This window comes from Protopterus annectens, chromosome 9.part0, assembly GCF_019279795.1.
Source record: "Protopterus annectens isolate FY-2018-M chromosome 9.part0, PAN1.0, whole genome shotgun sequence".
Classification (NCBI taxonomy): domain Eukaryota; kingdom Metazoa; phylum Chordata; order Ceratodontiformes; family Protopteridae; genus Protopterus; species Protopterus annectens.
In genome coordinates, this window is record NC_056743.1 from 1,833,955,554 (window position 1) to 1,833,978,448 (window position 22,895).

The window sequence follows — 22,895 nt, forward strand, 5'->3', positions numbered from 1 at the left end:
AGCTGCCACAGGAAACAGAAGTTTAATCCACAAGCCACAAACAGTTCACATAAACGCCTCCAAATACACAATGTTTCGTTTCTCCTACTTCATCAGATGTGGGCTGCTTCCAAAGCTAACACCTTTTATAGAGCACATTGTTTCAATTAACAAATCAGCTTTGCTAAACAATCAACTTGTAATTGAGAAAAAGTGAAAAAAGTGCTTTTGTGCTTTTAACCTGATGTTAACATTTTATGTTTTATATGATAAAAATGTAAAGGTGTGTGTCAATACATTACTAAATCACATACTCTTATTATAAATAACCATTCACTTTTAAAACTGTGTTCAATTTTGGTAAAATGCATGAATGAATTAAAAAATACTAAATAAGTAAAAAATGAAATGAAACTTTCCTTTGATGAAAGAAATACTTCTGCAAAAACTAATCCATTTAGCACCATCTAGTGGCCATACAAAGATTTTTCAAGGAACAACAAAATAACAAACCATTCCCTTTTCCTTAAAACATAACTTACATAAAGTGAGTTCTAAAATGCCTACTTTAATATATGCTTGGTCTATAAATACATACATATGTTAAAAATTAATTTATTACTGTTTGATTAAAAAACTTATTAAAAACATGTTATTAAAATTGCATTCAAATGAACATTAAATAAAAATTACTTAACAAAAAAGATGTTTAGTAAAAAGTATGTAGAGAGTTTATAAAGCATTTAGGACTCTTTATAAGTAAGGTTTGAGCAACTTTCTTGAAATTCCTATTAGACACATATTACAATTTGGCTGATCTTATTTTCAAAAGGGGGGCTATGGAAATATTTTCGTTAAGACCAGGGGCTTTGTTTGCCTCTAGTAATAGTTGCCAGTACAGCTCCCTATATTCTATTCTGTACATACTTTTTACTAAACATCTTTTTTGTTAAGTAATTTTTATTTAATGTTCATTTGAATGCAATTTTAATAACATGTTTTTTAATAAGTTTTTTTAATCAAACAGTAATAAATAAATTTTTAACATATGTATGTATTTATAGACCAAGCATATACTAAAGTAGGCATTTTTAGAACTCACTTTATGTAAGTTATGTTTTAAGGAAAAGGGAATGGTTTGTTATTTTGTTGCTCCTTGCAAAATCTTTGTATGGCCACTAGATGGTGCTAAATGGATTAGTTTTTGCAGAAGTATTTCTTTCATCAAAGGAAAGTTTCATTTCATTTTTTACTTATTTAGTATTTTTTAATTCATTCATGCATTTTACCAAAATTGAACACAGTTTTAAAAGTGAATGGTTATTTATAATAAGAGTATGTGATTTATTAATGTATTGACACACACCTTTAAATTTTTATCATATAAAACATAAAATGTTAACATCAGGTTAAAAGCACAAAAGCACTTTTTTCACTTTTTCTCAATTACAAGTTGATTGCTTAGCAAAGCTGATTTGTTAATTGAAACAATGTGCTCTATAAAAGGTGTCAGCTTTGGAAGCAGCCCACATCTGATGAAGTAGGAGAAACAAAAACGTACTGTGTATTTGGAGGCGTTTATGTGAACTGTTTGTGGTTTGTGGATTAAACTTCTGTTTCCTGTGGCAGCTTCGGTTCTATGCTTTATTGTTTTACCTTCTGGGTCATCATACTGTCTAATTTCAAGGTTGTTTATCGTGTTGGTGACCGGGTTACCTTATTTATTTATCACTTTTTGTCACCTGACCTCGGTCACCAAGCTAAACCCACTTTGTCAGAAACTAACAGAATTTTAGCATCTCCCTGTGAAAAATACATATCTCTCAGATGTTTGCAGATCCTGGAAGCCATAAAACAATAAAACACTTCTACATCTCAAACCTAATAATTACTTCTCTTTCAAGACAATACAAAAAACTTCTAGCTCTAAACATTGTGTCTGTTATTGCAATGAAACTGAGATAACATCTCTTTTATTACATGGGGTTTTGAAACAATCTAATTTTTAACTATTTTCTCTGAATTTTTTTCAAACTAACCTCCTGTGTTCCAGTTTCCATTAAACATATACATCTAAACAGTTACAATAGTGCAGGTACATTCCTGTTCTATTCCAAAAAGGCATGCTGTGGTTGCATTTTAGCTCAGTACTTTACACACACTTCTGTATAAATCATATCAATACTCACATATGACATAGAATGATTTACACAATTCCAGATAGGTAGGCTGGCAGTGTATCCTTTTGTCACAAGTTCTATTTCACATGAATGGTTAGTCTGTTCCAGAGAAGGGATTGTCTATGAGGCACGTACCTGTCTTTCCAATATATTTTGTTTATGTTACAGATAAGGTTTAGATCCTTAGATTGGGTAAGTCTACTACTGTTTGTTTTTTGAATGTCTAGTAGATCTATCAGGGCTGGATCAGAGAATGCCTAGTAAGTTAGACATACATTACCTCTCAGTACTCTGCAGGAAATCGAGTATAGGGACAGGATTTGAGGCTGTCTGCATAGGATATATTCTTTACACCCTGTATTCTTTTAGTGAGGGATCTCTGTGGCCATTCCAGCTGCTCAGGTACATGCTAAAGGGTGTATTGTATTTGATTACTTTTCTAATGGGGGCTGATTATAAAGAAACTATGATCTGCCGTGCCCTTACTTATAAGCTGCACCATGTAGAAGGATTTTCTCACTACCATGGGCACATGGTGATCAAAGTTCAGGTTACTGTCCACCTGAGTTCACAAGTCCCTTACCACTGGGTCTACCCTTAGGAGGGGTAAAATAACTCCTATTTGTTAACCAGGTCAATCCAATGACACACAGTCCCTTATCAGGAGCAACCCAGGAATAATGTCTAATTAATTGGGTCATATAATAGGCAAACGAGGGATGACAAAATCAAACCCCCTACCATAGGAACTCCATCATGTAACTTTAACCTCTGCACCAACTACTGCAACTAGCACAAAGTGTATACATGGTAGATGTATCCGTGGCATTTACAGCCATTTCTAGTCTCTCAGCTCAGCATCATCCAAGCCAGCTGCAGATGATGTCAATGATGTTTCTCAAAAAGGATGCCCCATGGACAGGGACATGCACAGTTGATGCACATACTTACTGAGGGTGTTTTGGACTTGTCACAGAAACAACTTGTGCACAGGCTGTCTATGCCTACATACCATCTAACCAACCCCAACCCAACCCTACAGAATTCCCCACACTGGAGACACCACTCCTTTTGTGTACAGTTTTCAAAGTTCACTACACTCACTAGACCATGATAGACATGAACACAAACATCATAAGCCTTACAATCCCCGAAGGTGATTCCTATCACTGTGGCCTTTCCCATCTTTGCAAATTATAACTATGCCCTGCCCTCATTGCTCAGCTAAATTAGTAGCTTGTGTTTGATGCACAACATGTCCAGACAATGCACAGTATAGCATGGCCTGACTGTAATGTTGCACACGTCACTGTCAGTCTTTGCTACATCTAATTTGGCCCACATTTGTAAATCAGACACTGCTTCTTAGCCAGTGTCGTGTGTCAGACACTGCTTCTTAGCCAGTGTCATGGTGTATAGCACCCACCTCCACTATGGTAATTGCCTGCAGCTACATTCTCCCAGCTTACTCACTAGGCACTTCCTCTGCTGCTGACTATGACACACATTCTCTTCCCTGATGTCAGTATCCTGCTGTATATGTCTGCATACCAATATAGTGTATAACACTGCACATATGGCAAATATGTTTTTACAGGTTTCTGTGGGATACTGCAAAGCACCACTGGAGGTATCTACACAGTGAAAGTGGGCCTGCATCAGTATAAACACATTCATAAATGTTTCAAGTCTGTGACAGTTGCATGCATTGTCCATCAAGCACTGTCGCTGCTATATGGGTGTCATTAACCATGGTTCAAGGGCATATAAGCATCACCAATAACATGTCCCCAAATATCTAATATAAATTAAACAAATGCCATATGTGGGAACTATAAGGCATTGCCAGGGTGGTCTGCTGTCACATTGCATATTATAACCTGTGTATTGAAACCACCTGGTGGTTGATGGAGTGGAATCACATTTGGATGGCATACCATTGTCCCTATGTTACAGGTAGAGTCTTGATGATGTTATGATCACAATTGATGGTGCTATGTACCTCAGGGAAATGCACTAGGTCAGAACACCCATATGGTATTGTTTCTCTCCTCTGCAGTACAAGTAAACTCTGCATGTTTTTCCATGAGCTGTAGCATGGCATTAAGAAACTGCTGTGGTGTCCATGAGGAAGATACTAGGGATACAACATCCATGTCTCCAGCTAGTTGCCGGAAGGTTTCTGAATCAATGTCTGTCAGTGTTTGGTACCCACAGAAACAGGTATTCGAGACTGAGGGTGACGCATCTGTACTAGTTCCTGCATAGTGTCTCAATGCACACAGTAGCAGCTGATGTTTTTCTATCATGGAGACGACAAACTGTTAGGTGCAGTCGTCCATTTTGTGATGAGAGTTGAATGATGCAGAGAGCAATGATGCACAACTTAGTACCTACTGGTTTAGAAGATAGCAACAAATAAATACATTTCTGCTCATCCTGTTGCTACCCTTACTATATTAGCATGGTCTCTGTTTCTGTTTGCTACAATTTTATGATGCACAGCTGCATTGGTGTTTGCCAGTCATAATGCAACTGTCACACATTTCTGAATCCCTCTACAATGTTACTTAACCCTATTTGCATTTCCCATTATCCTCATTATCCTGATGTTGCTTATCTCCTTCTCATTATATGGTCATCTTCAAGTCATGCTGTCTGGGGCATTTCACAGCCTTGCACAACTGCATTGTGTGTCACTGAATTGCCTCCTCCCTGTTTGCTGCCACTCATTGCATAATTGTGCCTTTCACGTTGCATTAGTTGTTTCTGAATCCTGGGTTCAGTGTCTTAACAATGTTTTGTTTTCAGCTATAAGTAATATAATATTTCATTACAGACCCTATTCAAGGTGCATACTTCCAGACAGATTAGGTGTGATTTAAGTTATAATTGTCAATTTTGCAAGTGAAGTCTGTAAAATTAACAGAAAAAATGCATTTTGCATGCAGAAACTCAACATACGCAAGAAGGAACTTAACTCTTGTAGAATCAGCACTTATTAATCTTACAGTAAATCTTTCTGCAGTCCAAAACAGTAATGTCCTTCATCAGTAGATTCACAGGATGTTTCATTTATTCACTACAAACTCATCTGGTGCACAGCCACCAACTGCATTGTCAGGTTGCACAGTCAGCTACTACATAGAGAGATAATATAAAGTAGGTTTGTAACATATTACTGTTTCATGCAGTGCTAAATCATAGTTTACAGAAAACATTGTACATCACAAAATACACTGTGTGTTATGAACTGGTGACATAAGTAACATATATGACTAACGGAGAGGAACAAAAGCACCACCATTCATAACACATACCATGAACATAGGGTATGCCTCTGAAATAATATTCAATCTGGCCAATGAAGTATATAATGTCTACAGTGGGATTTAAACAACAAAATTATGCAGTTGTGTTATCACATTATTCAAAGCAATAACCCACAACTATAACAGTTCAGATTTCCAGCTGTCATAGTTTACAAGAAAACCATTGTCTGCACTTGAAACATGTAAATAACCATTAACAGAATTACTGGTACTTAATCACAACCAGATTCCTAATGCCGTAATTTGTAATATTTTCGCGAAACTATCTATGTTAACCTAAAAAGGTTTGTGTAATGTCTTAAGTAGTATTCTGTGACATTGTTTATGACATTGGAAGAGGACTAACGGAAAAATTCCTGTTCCTGGCTACCATCCTTCCCCAACCTAACTTAATGAGAAATGCAATAAAGATGCCTGCTGCTTCTGAGTCCTGTGAAGAAGGACCTGTTTATTTCTTCCACATTTATAAATGTGTACTATACATGTTGTAACCAAAACTTTTTACACAAAAAGAAGCATGCAGACAAGTGAATAAATAAAAGTAATATTACACCGGAAAAGCGCTAGTTAGAAAATGAAAACTGTAAGCGATGTACACTTCATTCACTGAATACAACTACAAGGAGAAATGTCAGAAATTGAAAATATCACAGTATGTAAAAACAATTGTGAAAAATTGAATGTCACTGTCCAGGAATAAAAAGCAAGACTACGTGCATTACACATCCCTTACTATGAAGACTGCAACATATGTTAAAACAGTCAGTAAACCAACAGTTTGTAAAACACATGAGCTGGAATTCTATACATCTTCCAGAGTGCAGTGAAAGGGTTTAATAGCATTACCATTGCAATGCTAAAATAGTGCAAGGTGTAAAACACACGATCAAAGCAATACTCACAGTTACATGAGTAAACATCATCCAAAGCTGTCGTACATTAAGAAATTCAATGAGGATGACATTGGCTAATGAAGACTCTGAAGCAGCAGTCAGGTGGATTTTATATTACACTGGAAAACTACGTCCCTGACAAAAACAAAATGTGACCGTTATTCCTCTTCCTGACTCATACACAATGTGACAGAATAATAATTAATACTTTACACAACCCTTTTAAGGTTAACATAAATATTTTCATCCAAACATGACGAATATTGGCAGGTTGGAAATTTGGTTGCGATAATACGTAAACACCGAATTACTGTTCAACCGTGGGAGTTACACTGCACATGTAATTTAGGCAGAAGGCAGTATAATGGATTGTAACAGAATGTATGTATTATCCAGCTTTAACACATACATCATTATTAATAGAAGTATGGTGTTTCTAGAAACTGTGGATAGTGAAGGTATGTGTAGTCATCCTCAGCCTAAATGCTCTAGCCATGCTAAATTTGTAAAATCGCTAATGTATGACTTACCGACCAAGTATAGGTCTCCCATGTGTGTTATGCAGTAAGAAATGCATAGCTGCCAAGATATAATGCAAAATAAGCTACACTGTGATTTGAACCTACTCATAATGAAACCAAATTTATATCGGTCTATTGCTTAACCAGTTCAGCTAATGAATATTACACTTCATTGAATGTTTTAAAAGTGTATGGAATTATGACAGCATATCCATTTATCCATGTTACAAAAGTATCAAGTCAGCCCACTGAGATTAACTGTCATAGTTTGCAAAAAAAAAAATTAGAATGCACTTTTAAAAAATAAATAGCCATTAAAGCGTTTAGTGCAGAACCATATGATTCCTTTTGCCTTGTTTCTCAATTTTCTGTAAAACATTTTTGGGTCATGAATGAATTGCTTATTTTGTACTTTTCCTTTATATTTATGTGTATATCTTCTAAGTTTTTTCTGCCTATGTTGATATTTTTATTGTATTATTTGCGATACTACTCAACAGATCCTGATCTGTTCTGATACTGCACTTTGCTTTTATCACGTCTATCATTCTGAGTATTTTTGTTGATCTGGTCCCTCTTCTATACTCTTCTAACAGTGACACTTCTTGTTTTGATTGCTCTATAGTTTTCTCTATTCGATACTTCCATGATGGCATTCATAGGTTCATAGGTTCATAGGTTCATACTAGGCTATCTGCCCGAGGGCATTTACAAGCCTAGCCCATAGTTTTGTGGCTTACGCCACCCCTTTAGTATGGGGAATTATACCCATTATTTTGCTGTGCCTCTGTTGAGCAGTGACACTGAGGTAATCCCTGGGGTATATCTGCGATCTCCCATCCATTGGTCAAGATTTATCTTGAACAAGGCCAGGTGCTCTGCCTCACATATACCGGGATTTTATTCCACAGCATAGGGAGTCTTTGGGTGATGAATCTATCCCTCCAGCGCGTCCTATTAATAGCCGTGTCGAGGTTTAAGTCTCCCGCCCTTGTGACTCTGACAGATCTAGATTTTTTGAGGTGAAGCATATTCATCAAATCTGGGTTTGACATGGCCTTGTATGTTAGGCAAAGGTCACCTCTGAGCATGGCGACTGAATAGAGCTGGAGTTCTTTCAGTCGGGCAGCATAGGACAGATGTTTGAGACCCTTTATCCTTTTGGTGAGGAACTTTTGTGTTCTCCTTCCTTTCCCTTATTTGCCTGTATTTTTGTGGTAAGACTTTATCTGTTATTAACTGCACAGTAATATGTTATGTCACATGAACTTCTGTTGTTGTTGTATCTTTCGGCTTTTCCTGGTTAAGGGTCACCACAGCGGAACTCCGGTCCGCTAATGATTGGCAGTAGATTTTTACGTACTGACTTGCCAGGCCTGATGCACAACCTTCAACGAAGTTATGCCCATTCATGCATGTCTCCACACAGAAGACGCTTTAGCTGAGAATCGAACAGGACAACGTCTTACTGTGAGGTGACAACGCTACCGCAGCACCACCACCGCAGCCAGATGAACTTCCGTTAGTAGTCTTAATTACTGTGTTCATTTATTTTGTCAAACTTCTAACATTTTTGGGTCTTACTGATTTTCTGTAATCTATTTCTTTCATTGCTCTTAATAAGTATATTCATATCTGTTAAATCAAGCAACTCTTCCCTTAGATCACTTTCTTCTAAATTGAGGGAACAAATTCTTTGTTTGAACAAATTCTTTGTTCTCTGTTTTCTACAGGCATTCTTCATAAAGTTCCAGAACATCTACCTTTTCCACATTCCCTTCAGTTTCAACCTGTGTTATCCATTGCTCTTTCATATGGGACCTTACTGACCTATCACTCCACAACATTGACTGTGTCAGAGTTGATACTGTTTCCTGCTCCTTCCCTTGCTGTGCAACTCCAACTGAACTTTTGCACTGGTTTCCTGCTGAAGGCTCCAGAGTATCTTCATGTGCCAACTAATCAGACTGTTCCTGTTCCACCTGTTTTTCCTTAATTTGCGGTCTCACTGTCCTATCATGCTGTGACATTGCCAGAGTTAGATTTTCTATTCTAAATCCTTCACTTGGCAGGTAATCCATAACTTCAGTTTCTATTTCTTTAACTTCTCCATTACTAATCCACTTTTGTACTTCCCCCTTTGTTTTCTTATTTTTTGTATTGTAAAATTTTCCATATCCAATATCTTTGGTGGTGCTGTTTTTGTATTGGTTAGTTTTGCTTTCATTGCCTATCTGTGTGTTACATGTTTTGATAAAGCAAAGCGAATTTGATATATATATATATATATATATATATATATATATATATATATATATATATATATAGGTTTACTATCAAAATCTTGAACGTCAAAACACATTTTGTACACAAACATGGAAAGAAATTCTGAATTCCTGAATGCTAATTAGGTAAACATGTCAAAAACACATCAAATCGAAATGATTTAACCAACAGCTTTGGCATTTTCAAAAGTTTACCTTTTGACACTTGCCTATACCTGCCTGCTTCCCAGCAGTACAAATGTACACAGTTCAGTACTGCACATTGCTTTAATTCACACTTTTGCAGGGGGGGGGCAAGTACCACTGCACCCCCCCACTCCCACTGCAAATTATGTATTCCAACTCCCAGATCACACTACTGTGAGGAAAAGGGTAAATGCCCCGATCCACATTGTATTGCGACCTCTGTTTCTAACGTCGACCTCATATGAGTGAATGCACAGTGACATTCACTAAAGGGCATTTATAAAATTACAGTTCGGCAATATTGGAATCAGCCAGCATACATTCGGCATTCCCGTGTTCGCCTAACTGCACTTCAACATTGTGATAGGAAACCATAAGTATGTGTGTATATATATATATATATATATATATATATATATATATATATATATATATATATTTTTTTTTTTTTTTTTTTCAAATATAATTTTTATTGCATTTAAATACAAGAAAAGAATGACACAGAAAATATACATACAAGCTACTTGGAATATCAAGTTTCAGTCGTCCAAATACAATATACATAACATAAATCATCAATGTTAGTGTAACAATTATACAGAATTGTCTAATAATTAAGCTGCTCTTAATGAGCTCTAAAACAGACATTTACATAAAGATAGTATACAACATATTGAAAATGTGACATTAAAACATTGTAACCAGATATTCTAGTCTACCTAAATAAACATTCTGTCTTGCACTAACTATGTACAATATATACATTGATGTCACCTTAATGTTCATCTTATATGTGTTTGTCATGACCTGTACACTGTTATTGTGGGTATTTCTATAATAATTGCCTTTAGTTTCCCTTAATTATGTAAAGTGATATTGATGGTGAAGTCCCTTGGTCATAAATCAATTTTGTCCTAGGATTTCTAAAAGTGTTTTCCAATGTTTCTGATAGTAAGATAGTTTCTTTTTTTTTGGCTTCTTGTAATTAATTTGCTGGCTAATAAGTATTTTATAGCCATTCCTTTAAATTCTTCCCATGTGATTTTACTTATATCTAACCAATTTTGGACTTTAAATGATTTGATCATTGCACACAATGTGACTATGATGTGTTTATTTTCATATGAGAAATTATTAGGGAATATATGTAAAATTAGCATTTCCCATGACAGGGTAGATTTGGTGCATCCCTTTTTTTCTAACTTGGTTCTTAGCGAGCACCACAGCTTGTAAACATTTTTACAGCTCCAAAAAATATGAAGGGTGTCAGCAACACTGTTTTGGCATATGGCACAATAAGGGGAGTAGGAGGGATTAATTTTGCTAAGAAAAAGTGGTGTGTGATACGCATTGTTATTGATCATAATTTGGGCATAAATTAGTTTTTAAGGGGAGCGAATTTCAAAGTAAGTTCAATAGCATCAGATTTTTGTTCATCAGTTATCTTATTATTTTTCTCTTCACAAAATTTGGAATATAGAATTACATCTTGATATTTAATTTTTGTTACTAATGTATACGTATTTGATAACATTTTAGATCTCGACAGTAGCAGGTTAATAATTTGTTGATATACCTGCATGTCTTGTTTGTCTATTTTGACATTCATAGTAATTGTGTTGATCAGGTAAATTAATTGGTTGATTATGGTATTATAGCTTTTATTTACTTCAAGTTTTTGTCTAATATTGTCAACTGAGAAACTTTTGATCTGGTATAGGTCCCATACAGTGATATTTTTAATTTTTGGATACTGATTCAGGTTTAATATAGTATTGTTTAATTTAATATTAGGATTAAGGTGTACTGGCTGTCCCAATACCAAAGTATCTTTAAGATTTAGGGAGGCTACCAGCTTTTGAAATATTACTGTGTTTCTTATTATTATGGGATGAACCTTAAAATGCTTTAAAGTCTTAGAATTTAGAAAGGGTACTGCTCTAGGGTTTAAATTGCATAAGATTAGATGATTGTAATATATTTTAATCCATAGTGGATACCATGCTTTGTTGGATGGTTCAAAATTTGCTATTTGTATAATTCGACTAGCGTTTAGTATGTTGTAGTATGTTTGGAATTCAGGTAGGCCCCCTTTTTGTTTGGGTAATGTTAATTTAGTGTATTTTATTCTTGTACTTTTTAGATGCCAAATAAACTTTCCTAGTAGTGTTTCAAGTTTGGAGAAGAAGTTTTTTGGTATATTTTGGTTAATAGCACTAAAATGAAACAATAGTCTTGGAAGAATATTCATTTTAACTATGGCCGCCTTAGCTAGTGGAGATAGATTGAGGTTTAACCATCTCTTAGTGTCTTCAGTGATGTTAGACCAGGTTTTAAACAAGTTGTTTTAGTCATATCAGATTGGGGGTGAGTGAACATAATACCCAGATATTTGAGATTATAATCGACTTTAATTTCAGTTTCAGGGAAATAGAATTCCTTATGTCCTAGAGTATTCATAGGGAATATGATGGATTTATTAGAGGTAATTGCATAATTAGATATTTTTGAGAATTTTTCAATGGAGTTTAGTATCTTATTCAAATCAGTATTAGGGAATTCAAAATAAATGTTAAGATTGCCAGCAAAAGCTGTATACTTTATTGGGACTTTGGAAATATTCATAATATGATGGTAAGTTCTTTGTGATATTTTAAGCAGCAGAGGTTCTATGTATATATTGAACAGGTAAGGTGATAGTGGGCATACTTGTACCATTCACTATTTGAATAGGCTTCGACTGCTTTTTATGTATTGATAGTGTTGTTGTGGCATTTTTGTATAAAGCCCTAACCATGTTTATATAGCTCTCAGGAATACTAAATTTCTTGAGTATATTTAATAAAAAATCAAAATTTACTCTATCATAAGCTTTGGTTGCATCTACTGACAGTACATAGCTAGGGCATTTATCATTTGCTTTTAAACTAATGATTGAATCAATAGTAAGTGTGTTGTCATATATTTGTTTGTTGCTCATAAAGCCTAGTTGCTCAGAAGATATAATGTGAGGTAGAATTTGTTTGATTCTACTAGCTAGTATTGTAGAAAGAATTTTAATATCAATATTTATGAGTGCTATCGGCCTGTAGTTATTTGGGTTTGATGCATCAGATTTGGGTTTTGGTATAAATATAGTTTTTGAGTTATTGGTATACAGGTCTTTGGTACCATACTTTATTATGTATCTGTATACTTTCAGTAGTATAGGAGCTAACTGTTTCTTGAAAGTCTTGTAAAATTCTGCCACGTAACCATCAGGTCCTGGTGATTTACCTGGTTTTAACTTATTTACAGCAGCAATGATTTCTTCTACACTTAAGGGAGCTTTAAGATTATTTATTTGTGTCTCATTCAGTACTGGAAATTGTAACTCTTCAGTAAATTGATGAAATAATGACTCATTAAACTGGTCTTAGAGGCCATATCGTTTTTGGTATATCTCTTCAAAAGCTGCAATGATCTCTTCATCTGTCTCTAAAGTTTTGTTATTATAATTTAGTTGCTTTATTTTGGTAGGAGGATTCTTAATGTTTATGATTCTTGCCAGTGCTTTTGAGGGTGATTGAGCCCATTCGGCATATTTGTGGAGGAGTTTAATTTCATTGATTGAGTACTGTTGTGTTTGAATTTCATGTAGTTGTCCTTGTAGTGTAACCATTTGACTTTCAAGTACTGGTGAATAATTTATTTGCAGTTCTGACTCTATATTTTTTAATTTTGATTCTAGTAATATGACTTTTTCTCTGTTTAATTTTTTTATAGAAAGCAGCTTTTTGAATTAATATACCCCTAATAGTGGCTCTTGTAGCTTGCCATTGAATGTCGTATGGTATATCTACTACTTGTAGGTTGTTATAAGTTTGGGTAAGAATGTCTATGATATTTTGTTAAACATCTTTAAGCTTTAGTAAGTTAGTATTTAACGTCCATTTCATAACTGTTTGGGGTCCTTACACTGAGCTCCCCAACTTTAATGTAATATTTATATTTGCATGATCCAATATTGTGCTAGGTTCACTATTGTATGTGACTGTATTATTTAATAAGATTTCAGATTTTAAAATACATCTATCCTAGACCAAGACTTGTGATATGGTGAATAATAAGTGAATTTACTTGTAGTTATACTATTTCTATAGTTTTCAAATGGGTCAGTTAACTTAAAATCTTCCATTATTTCAGCTATTAGTGTAGTAAGCTGAACTGATTGCTTGTTATTCTTATTTGTCCTATCAAGTTCTGGATTAATTAACATATTCCAGTCACCTCCTATGATATAGAAGTGATTAGGATAGTTCTCTAAGATTCTGTATATCTTGTATAGACAAATTATTTGATTCAAACATGTGGCATAAACATTCAGGACTAAAAAGGTTTTTTAAACGGTGGCAGTTCGCAAGTAAAATAACACCATCTACCATTTGGGTCATAGCTACCTTTCCATATATTATCATCAAAAGATTTTTTAACTACTATGGCAACTCCCCTAGAAGCCGTACTGTCACCAGTAGCAACAATATATTTCTCCCATTTTTTTTTGTATCTTTTTCCCATTGCTCTTTCAACATATGAGTTTCTTGTATGAAAGTCATCTCTGCCTTAGATTTAAAAATTAAGTGCATTAATAGATTCTTTTTTTCTTATCTTGTAAGCCCTTTACATTGCATGAATCCACAGAGATCATCTAAAGGATATAATACACAGATTGCTGGCTTTCAGAATAAGTGGATATATATATATATATATATATATATATATATATATATATAGGGACAAAATAACATTTCAAAATTATTAGAATTTTTTGTACATATCAATGGTGTAGATATAAGTGTGACATCACTCCCTTTCAGAACCCGCCCCCCGTGCATACCCACGCTAGCCTACTACCTGAAAGAGAGGTAAAAGGAATATTAACAACTATAATACAAAAGGTTTCTGTCATTCTAAGTCCCAGCAATAAAACATCACACATAACAGCATGCCCAAACAAATCATGTATAAAAGATATACATTCTAACCCTTTGTTCATTTGAAAATAATTGAGCTGAGCATATTTTAACTGAAATTTATATATCTAGCTTAATAGGCAAATAGCAATCTAATCAAAATATAGTTCAAAGCAAACTATCGTGTTTTAATTGTGTTCACACATAGAAGAGTAACAACATACACAACTGATTTTACCTTAATATAGTTTTGTCATTTACTGCTACAGGTATATCCCTGGGTGTCCATTTATCATGTAAGAACTGAGCATATATACTACAACAAAAAAAAACTGCATTGTGATCATAAAAAGAAAGAAAATATGACACAGAAAAACAAAGAATCCCTATATATCCTCTGCTGTACAAGATTGGTATGCTTACACTTGATGCATACTTATTTTAAAGCTTAAGAAAGCATATTTTAACACTATGTAAAACAACACAAACCTAACTACAATGGTTTGCTTTTCCTAGTATGGGCTGAGTATTTATTGCAGCAGCAACAACTGCTACAGTTTCTAATCCAGAAGATTGTATTAGTCTAGCTTGTATATACTCAGGAAGGAACAAGAAAAAAAAAAAAAGCAGCACCTATATATTACCATTTGTATATAATCAATTAACCTGTGGTACTATTTCTAGGCTAGATTTACCTTCCATACACCATATGCAAGAGAATCTTCACTTTTTGAGTCAGGAAAAAGTAAATCCACAGGTATTCTGTTATGTGAGAGCCTTACTTTCATTTTAATTTGCAAATGCTGGTTTTCTGAGATGTTTTGGGTTTGAATGGATACCATAGTTTTTCCTTTGACCTCATCTGTGCTTAATTTTCCTGATTTGTGGTTGCAAAGGATTCTGGGTAATGTAGTTCATTCGTGACAGTGTGGAGATGCTCCCTAAGCTGTAGTTGGAGTGCCCAAATGAAAAACAATGAATCCAAGCAGAAAACAGGTATTTTCGGTATTTTACCTTGTCATTGAGAGAATTAGTATGCCAAAAATACACAGAAGCATATAGTCTTTGTATTAGGAGCCTGTTTGTGTAAAAAAAAAAAAAATACTTCATGGCAGTTCTTTAAAGGCTTTGAGAAAAGCTGTTTTTGCTTCTTCTTTATTTTTAACTGCATAATTTAAGCCATTGTATAGAAATTGCAGAGTTACTGGGTATTTCATTTGGAATCTAATGTTTTTGCTTACTAAGTAAGTGCAGTATGGTGATAGAGCTTGTCTTAACTGTTTTATCTGTAGAGGCAGATCCTGAGCAAAGGTTATCTTGCAGCCATTCCATTGAATATGTTTCCTTGTTTTTTGCAGCTTGAATTATTTATTGAGCATGTGCAGCATTTAGAATTCTTACATATATTTGCCTGGGGGAATCCTGGGTCTGAGATTTTCTCAGAGCACGGTGTATTCTTTCAATAACAATTTTTTTGGGATAGTTCTTTGTTTTCAAGAAGGAGACTGGAGATTTCCTTTGCTACATTAGCTAGCTGTGACTGTTCATATTTTTCCGGGATGCCTGTGATCAATACATTATTTCTCTTTGCTCTAGCTTCCAGATCGATCAGTTTTTGTTGTATTTCTTTGACTGAATTTTCAGTGATGGAAGAAGCTTTCTGTATTTCTTCTATCTTTGTCTCATTACTCAGTATTCTAGCCTCATTTTTGTCCAGTCTGGTTATTATTTGATCCAAGTTATTGCCAAACGCTGTAAGTTTTGAAGAGAAAGATTTTATTTCTGTTTGCAGAGTCATTAAAGCTGTTTTTAGTTCCTCCATGTCAAAAGATTGATCACTTTTTGGTTTCATTTGGTTCTTTGACACTTCGGCTTGAGATTTGGTAGTTTTCTGCCTCTTAGTAATAACTTCCTTGTCTGGAGAAGCAATTTGAGATAGTCTTGTTTCAGATGTGTGTTTCCATTTGGTCCATTTTTCTTTGTTGTGCGAAAGCTTGCTTCTTTTTCTATTTTTTGTAGCTGCTACTTACTGCTTGCAGGCCCAGGCACATGTACAGGAGTCACTGCTTAGTCATCACCCAAATCCAAGGTATGCATTTCTTATTTTTACACTCAGAAGATAAAAATAAGCTTCACTCAGTTAGCGACTTAGGTTTAATTACGCAGGAGTTGCTTTTTTGTAGATTTACACTGTAGCAGTAGCCTTAGATGAGCTTAGATTTGAATTTAGTAGTCGGAGCAAGCTGAAGTGTGTGCAGTCTAGCTGGCGGCCATCTTAGAAAAGTCAGTATATATATATATATATATATATATATATATATATATATATATATATATATATATATATAAGTGCATGAAATGCTCCACCTTCTGTGCTGGGAAAAACAACAGAAGATTTACAGATTGCATAGTGCAACATGTGTATGATATTGAGTAATGTAATTTAAATGCTTTATCAAAATGTTTCACAGATGGGCAAAGAACATTTGTTCAAGTTCTTTGTAATACAAGTGATAGAACTGACATCAGGAAAGCTGATATAATGAATAGAACTGAATGTAAAGCATATGAATGGAGATGTAGACCCTAAATCTACTTATTTTCCTGGTTTTAAATGAAACTTGCCCTTTATAGGTTCATAGGTTCATAGGTTCATACTAGGCTATCTGCCCGAGGGCATTTATAAGCCTAGCCCATTGTTTTGTGGCTTACGCCACCCCTTTTAGTATGGGAACTATACCTATTATTTTGCTGTGCTCTGTCGAGTGACACTGAGGTAATTCCTGGGGTATATCTGCGATCTCCCATCCATTGGTCAAGATTTCTTGAACAAGGCCAGCGAGGTGCTCTGCCTCACATGTACCGGGATTTTGTTCCACAGCATAGGGAGTCTTTGGTGATGAATCTATCTCTCCAGCACGCCCCCTATTAATAGCCGTGGTCGAGGTTTAAGTCTCCGCCTTGTGGCTCTGATGGATCTAGATTTTTGAGGTGAAGCATATTCATCAAATCTGGGTTTGACATGGCCTTGTATGTTAGGCAAAGGTCACCTCTGAGCAAGTGTAAGCGACTGAATAGGGCTGGAGTTTTTCCAGTGGGGCAGCATAGGACAGATTTTGAGACCCTTTATCCTTTTGGTGAGGAACTTTGTGGCTTCTCCAGCTGCTGCAAGTGTCGGGTCAGATACATTCGAATGGGGCATTGTACTCAATCATTGGTCTGATGAGTGATGAGTAAAGGGAGACTATGACCTCCCTTGATCTAGATGAGAATCCCTTCATGATAAGGTGGGCAATGTAGAAGGACTTCCTAACTACTTTAGCTACATGGGTGTCGAATGACAGACTACTATCAACCTGGGTCCCCAGGTCCCTGATAACTTCTTCTGTGCTCAGTGGATTGCCACCTATTTGGTAGCTAGGGGTAACCTTGTTTTTCCCAAGGGTATGACTATGTATTTGGCATTTAACTTTAGGCCGTGGCTCTGGCACCAGTTATCCGTTTCTGTGAAACCCTTCTGAAGGATATCTCTGTCAGATGTGTTTTCTACTATGGCGCCCAGTTTGCAGTCATCTGCAAACTTTGTCAGCCATAACCCTCCTGTGTTTGCTTGTACTTCAGAAAGTAGATGCCAAACAAGAGGGCCCAGGACTGAGCCTGTGGGACACCACCACTTGTGACAGGCTTTGAGTCTGACATGGCGCCAGCAACTCTGACCCTGTGGGTTCTGTCACCAGCCAGTTTGCAAACCCATCTTGTGATGTATGGGGTTAACATTTAAGCTGATGAGTTTTTCAATGATACCCGAGTGGGGTATTGTATCAAGGCCTTAGCCAGATCGAGGTAGGCTGTATGGACTGCCTTTCCTCATCAATGGCTTTGGTGACTGTTTCAAAAGTCAACCAAGTTTAAAAGGCATGATCTGCCTTGACAAAGCTTTTCAAACTGGGTTGGATCCAAAGTCTGGAAATTCCCTATGTCTTTATTTATGAGGTCCATTATGATCCTCTCCATGGCTTTGCAGATAAGGCTTGTCAAGCTAATGGGCCGGTAATTTCCAGGGTCTGTGGAGGCACCGCACTTTGTGAAGTGGGACCACAGTTGCAGTGCGCCACTCCTGGTACGATGATCCAGAGGTAAGACTTTGATTAAACAGCTGTCCTAGCTGTGGGTTTAATTACGCAGGAGTTGCTTTTTTGTAGATTTACACTGTAGCAGTAGCCTTAGATGAGCTTAGATTTGAATTTAGTAGTCGGAGCAAGCTGAAGTGTGTGCAGTCTAGCTGGCGGCCATCTTAGAAAAGTCAGTATATATATATATATTTATTTTATTTTATTTTACATTTGTTGACCGGGCTAGTCTAGCTGGACATATATCCGTTTTCAGTAGAGGCCCGGGGAGAAAAGCTCCAAAAATATGAAAACAATGTACATCAAAAAAGCAAAGCAAATTACAAAATACAATGATAGGCTTGTGTAATAATGTAAGAGAAAAAATGAACAGTTAGCAAGCACAAGGCAAGTCAACCAAAAACAGCTGGTTAACAATACAAATTTCAAGGATGCAACATACTGAAGTTGGCACAATAATAACTTATAAGAAAATATCACAAGATGGTAAAACATGCAGAAGGAAGATAAAAAAAATGTATTTAATATAATATAAAAGAAGTAACTGGCATCAAATAGTTATATGATTTAGAGGGACAGTTAGTGGATAGAGAGGGAAGGAAGGAGTGAGGGAGAAGTAATTTCAGTCGGGATTAGTACAAGGACAAAGCCACTGAGTTTTAAGATATTCTTTGATGTGTTTTTTGAATAGGGGTGTGGAGTTAAGGTTAGTTATTTCTTGGGGGAGCTGATTCAAGACTTTCCCCACAGAGTTTGCAAATAATGAGTCACCAGCTTTATTGTATGATTTAGTAGAGGCAACTAGAAGTTTATTTGCAGAGCGTAGAGTAGCTAGGTTCTTATAAGGTGAGATAAGTTTTGTAAGGCTTGGGGTAGCTTCTGGGTAGTGAAGCGACTTATGAACGATAAGTAGTTGCTGATAGAGTAAGTGATTATTTAGTTCTAACCAGTCAAGTTGCAGGAGGTTGAGACAATGGTGAGTTCTAAAGGGAGTAGCAGAGATGAATCTAGATATACTATTATAACAGGTAGAGAGTTTGGTCAGGTTATTCTTTGATAAGTTAGTATATATAGCAGTGGCATAGAAAAGGGTAGAGATTAGGTGGGTCTGGGCAATGGTCTTTCTAGCTGCTGCTGTAAGAAAGGGTTTTATTCGGTAGAGAGTACCTATTTTTTTGTTAACTGATTTAATGGTATTGTTAATATGGTCATCAAAAGTAAGACGGTTATCAATAGTTACACCTAGTAGGTGCGTGGTCGTGTCTGGGTTAATACAAGTAGCATTATTAGAGGAGATGGTAAAGAAAGGTGTGGAGGATTTGTGAGTAGGGGTAAAGAGAAGAAGTTTTGTTTTTTTGGCATTAAGAAGAAGGGAGTGCTCCATAAACCACTTTTCTACATTGTGGAAGACTGTTTGGGTGAGGGACTGGAGGGAGGACACATTATTAGCAGAACAGATTAAAGTTGAGTCATCAGCATATTGAATGCAGATGGCTTGAGGTGTATTCATGTGTAGGTCATTTATAAATAAAGAAAAAAGAAGGGGACCTAGAATAGAGCCTTGAGGAACTCCAATGTTTACTGGTAGTAAGGAAGAAAGGGTGTTTTCCCATAGCACTGCTTGTTGTCTGTTTTGGAGATAGCTCCTAAACCATTGAAGTGCTTGTGAGCCAAGAGAATATTGATTTAGTTTATCAAGAAGTATGTTATGGTTAACCATGTCAAAAGCTTTTGACAAGTCTAGAAATAGAGCAGAGGATAAAAGATTGTTTTTATTGTTATTTATGGTGTCTGTGAAAGAGAGTAAGGCAGTTGTTGTGCTATGGGCAGGTCTGAAGCCATGTTGACAATTGGCTAGTAATCTGTTTTGAAGAAGATAGTTAAGAAATTGTTTGTGAATGCATCTTTCCATAATCTTTGCTAATGGGGACAGTAAGGCAATAGGTCGAAAGTTTGAGAATTCAGTAGAGGAGCCCCCTTTATGTAAAGGAATTATATGTGATATTTTCCATATGGTAGGAATTTTCCCCTCAGAGATAGTCCTATTAATAAGTATGGATATGGGGTAGTCTATAGCTTCTGCAGCAATTTGTAGATATTCTGATGGTATTAGATCAGAGGATGGTGTACAAGGTTTAAGTTTCTTGAGAAGTTTGTGAATAAGAGATGTAGCTACAGGTTGAAGGTGAAAGGCATTCAAGGAGGTGCTGTGGGTATTTGTCAAGTTAACTGTGGATGAGGGTAATGAATTGGCCAGGTTTTGAATTACTTCTGTAAAATATGTGTTAAAGGCATCAGGGATCTGGGTGGAATTGTTAAGATTAAAGCCTGAAGGGGTAGGAGTAGTAGGATGTCCTGGTTTAAGAAGTGTGTTAATACCTGACCAGAACTTTTGAGGGGTATGTTGAGTGGAGTGTTGAAGGTGTAGATAATATTCCTTTTTGTCTGTAAGAGTATCTTTCTTAGTAGCATTTCTTAGTTGTTTAAAGAGGAGGTGATCTGATGGACATTTGGTGGCTCTCCATTTAGCCCACATTCTATTTCTCAGGACCATCTTTTTCTTTGTTTGTCTAGTTAACCATGGTGCTGTTTTGGATCTTATTCTAGTAGACTGAAAGGGAGCATGTAAGTCAAGGATCTGTAGAAAGTTTGTATTAAAGTAGGCCACTGCTTCATTAAGTTCAAGGTGAGTCAGTTGTGACCAGTCACATGCTTTTAGTTCAGCCAGGAACTTTTCAGGATTGAAGAATTTTTTTGATCGGGATATCTTGAGTCTATGTGTAGTTGGGATATGCAATTTTTGTCTAATAACATATGTGAGCATATGGTCACTAATATTATCTGGAAGAGTTCCTGGTGTATAGATGTCAGGGTGGTTGTTAATAAGGATCCAATCTAGAGTTGTTTCTTTTTTATTAGGTTTGTGGATTCTAGTTGGAGTGGTTATTAATTGAGAGAACTTATATATATATATAAGTGCATGAAATGCTCCACCTTCTGTGCTGGGAAAAACAACAGAAGATTTACAGATTGCATAGTGCAACATGTGTATGATATTGAGTAATGTAATTTAAATGCTTTATCAAAATGTTTCACAGATGGGCAAAGAACATTTGTTCAAGTTCTTTGTAATACAAGTGATAGAACTGACATCAGGAAAGCTGATATAATGAATAGAACTGAATGTAAAGCATATGAATGGAGATGTAGACCCTAAATCTACTTATTTTCCTGGTTTTAAATGAAACTTGCCCTTTAAAATTGATAATGCATAGTAGGTCCCTACATCACTAATTACTTGTTTTTGAATCTATTGAATGAGATGTTGTTTGTATGCTGTTTTAAAATACCTGAAAAAGCATTTACACAGGAAAGATTGTTTTTTATTGTTTTAACATTTGCCGTGTTATCAAATGTGTGTTTTTTTTTTTTTTGCTATAACAAACAGTGCAATTGTTATATTAAGGGATCTTCTAGCCAACCTACATAATAAAGAAAATCATCTGAAAATAGTATGCTTTCAGAAACCACCTAAAATGACCTCCGCGTGGCATTTAAAGCCTGTAAAGTGTGAGTTTTGACATGGCAGACAAATGTATGCCCTCCAGAGATCTTTAAATATGTCTTGTGTACTCCTAATAATCTTTTACCACATTTCTGCTGCTAGGAAGACAGCTTGCAGGACACAAATAATTCTTTCTGAGACAAGGTCATAAAAGTTTTAAAATGTTAGCAACAAAGCCTTATGTGATGATGTCACCACCATTCGAAGGCCCTATAGATTCATTTTGATGTGGTGACATCATAGTGTGATAATCCAGTCAACATCCTGGCTGTAGAAGTTCAGATGCGCTGGACACCACTGAGGTCAACATCAGGGAGCCCAAGATACAGGATATTACAGTAGTCCAGGTGGGAAAAGACCAGTGCATGTGTGATCATAGGTTCTCAGGTGGTATGAGGTGTTTGATATGGGCCATGTTCTGGAGCTGTTAATGAAATGGGTTAACAATAGCTGCTACCTAGTTTGTTAGTGATAACATGTCCTCCAAGAACACTTCCAAGTCCTGCATAAAAAGTCTGTGGGGGAATTAATCCAATTTAGAACATGGAGTTCTAAAATAATAATTCTACATTCATTAATCGCCTGTGGAAAGGGGTACATTAATATACTGGGAGATCCTGCAAAAAAAATAAAGAGTGCCTACTAATGATACTAAATCCATCCACTGGCATTAAAAAATGCTTGAAGCTGACATTTTTTTTTTCAACTTGTTAACATCGGCTTTCATAACGTCTACAAAGGATTGTAGGCAAGCTGCCCTTGCAGACCATTTTAAGCCTAGCCAATTTTCCCTGAATGTGAAAATTAAACCCTGTACCTTGTATTTGTGCCATAAATGCCGTAACCATTATACCAATCCCCACCTTAGAAAA